Source organism: Corvus brachyrhynchos, unplaced genomic scaffold (genome assembly GCF_000691975.1).
Source record: "Corvus brachyrhynchos isolate BGI_N302 unplaced genomic scaffold, ASM69197v1 scaffold72, whole genome shotgun sequence".
Lineage (NCBI taxonomy): Eukaryota > Metazoa > Chordata > Aves > Passeriformes > Corvidae > Corvus > Corvus brachyrhynchos.
The window spans coordinates 99,172-101,360 of NW_008236763.1; the positions used below are offsets into that span (position 1 = coordinate 99,172).

The window sequence follows — 2,189 nt, forward strand, 5'->3', positions numbered from 1 at the left end:
CGGCAGCCTGGAGATGAAAGACTGCAGTTCCCGGCATGCTCCGGGGAAGAACACGCGAGCACGTGACTCCAGGCTCCGCTGCTTTCTGACCCTGCGGGGACACCGTCCTGTCCCACGAACCCGGAAGTGCCGCTGAGCCTCGCGTGGGTCCCGCATGGCGTCGCTCCGCTCCGCCGCTTTCCCCGGACACCCCCGGGCCCCGACAGCGCGCCCGGCCCTCTCCGCCCCCCACGGTGAGCCCCCAGCGCCCGTCCCACCCTGTCCCCATCTCTTCTCCCTCGGTGTAATGGCAGCGCGGCGCTGTTCGGCCGTTCCGCTGCTGCCTTGACTCACGCTGGCCCCGCTGCCGGCAGCACCGTCATCAGCCATCCGGGCACAGGGAGGTACCTCAGCCTCCCTGCCCGCACCTGGTGCTCCCCACAACCCCCACCGGGGGCTCCTCTGGCCCCGGTCACAGCCGGAGCCCGGCAGGGACGCGCGTCGGTCGCTGGGCCCCTCAGTGTGTGTCACCTCCCTCACACCCTGGCCCGGGACAAAGCGAGGACAGAGGGGCTCTGGGGTGTTGGCTCCGTCCTGGGGCAAACGCGAGGGAAAAGAGCTGCTCCAAAACCCACAGAGAGAACGGGAAGGGGAGGAATCCAGCTGGGGACCTGCGGGGCTGGAGGGCTCTGCTGCCAGGGAACAAGTGACAGGATGAAACAGCCTCAGGCTGCACCTGGGGGGGGTTAGGTTGGATATTAGGGAAAATTTCTCCATGGAAAGGGCTGTGCAGCCCTGGCGCAGGAGTCACCATCCCTGGAGGGGTTTAAAAGCCGTGTGGATTTGGCACCTGGGGACGTGGGTTAGTGGTGGCCTTGGCGGTGCTGGGGGATGGTTGGACTCAATGATCTCAGAGGGCTTTTCCAACCTTAATGACTCTGTATTTTGTGGATCCAGCAATCTCTCTACAAGGTAATTTTCCTGTATCCAGTTTCCAGACGGTGTATCCATTACAAGGACAAACACTTCCCCCTCTGACTGCTGCCAAAAACACTTCTCTGGTTTATTATCCCGTATTTTAAAGTATTGAAGTATTTATTGTATTTGTTGGTATTTGCAGTTGATTTGCTTTAATAAAAGACATAAAGCTTTGCTTGTGTTTCCTCACCAAACCGATTTTGTGAAGATAACAACTGTGTTATTTCCACATGGCTGCAATGTGTGCTGCAATGATTACGTAAGGATTTGTCTGTAATTACAGAAAGGAGAATTTCACACATTGGTGCATTTCTTTGGTATTTGTTTTTTCCCTTGTGCACGAAATTGTTTGTTGACAGTTTTAAATGTGTAATTGAGCACCAGAGCAGCTGCCTGGGAACCCTGCAGAATTCCCAGGCATGGGATTTTCTGCAAAAGAACTGGAAAGGCAGGGGAGTAAAATTTCCAAAGGCACTTCAGTGGTTTTGGGTAGCTGAGGTGGTTCCCAGCCAGGTTGTCAGAGCATCCCTGGGACTGGCAAACCCAGGATAAGCCCCCAGTGCCCCATGCTCCCTGGGGAGCGAGACAGGTTCCTTGCTGACGGCAGCAGAGCCCTTTTTAAAGCACAGCTCTGAGTGCCGAGAGTCTCCAAAGTGTGTTTGGTGCCTCTACCCAGGATTTGCTGGGGCATCCTGGTGGGACCGTGCTTTCAGAGGTAACTGGTGCTGTTTAAACTGTGGCGTTTTGGGGGCAGCCTGGCTGGGTTGAAGGCTGTGGGGGCATCGTGAGAATGCCCAAGCGCCCTCCCCGCACCTTCCCCACTGCCCACAGCACGAGGGAGGCTTTGAGTGTATCCAAGATCAGCAGATTTGGGCACCCTGTCAAATGTTCTCATTGTCTGACCCTTGTCCAGATGCCTGTAAAACCCTTTGGGACGTTCCCCCTCCACCAAGCGCACCGGCTTTAATCAGGAGAGGAATGTGAGGTGCAGGCTGCCACCCCGGGGGACACCGAGGGACGGACACCCAGCCTGCCTTCGATGAGCACGGTGTCCTAGCGCTGCACGTGGGCAGCGCCGCAGGCCCTGGGCTGGTTCCTCCTAAAACATCCGGATAAAGAGCGTGAACAGGGTCCAATGAGTGTAAAAAAGTGCAGATTTGGGCAAACGAGGGCGAGGAACCGCCGGTAACGGTGAACAAGGGTCAGTACGGCCGGCGGGGGCTGGCCCCCCC

The 2,189-nt window shown here is 57.5% G+C and overlaps 1 long non-coding RNA gene across 1 annotated transcript; it reads left to right on the forward strand.

Annotated features, from left to right (window-relative positions):
* Positions 1–88: 88 nt before the first annotated feature.
* On the forward strand, positions 89–1,258 carry LOC108444918. The gene is made up of 2 exons (XR_001859636.1): positions 89–233; positions 971–1,258. It is a non-coding gene; the product is annotated as an uncharacterized LOC108444918 (long non-coding RNA).
* The last annotated feature ends 931 nt before the right edge of the window (positions 1,259–2,189 follow it).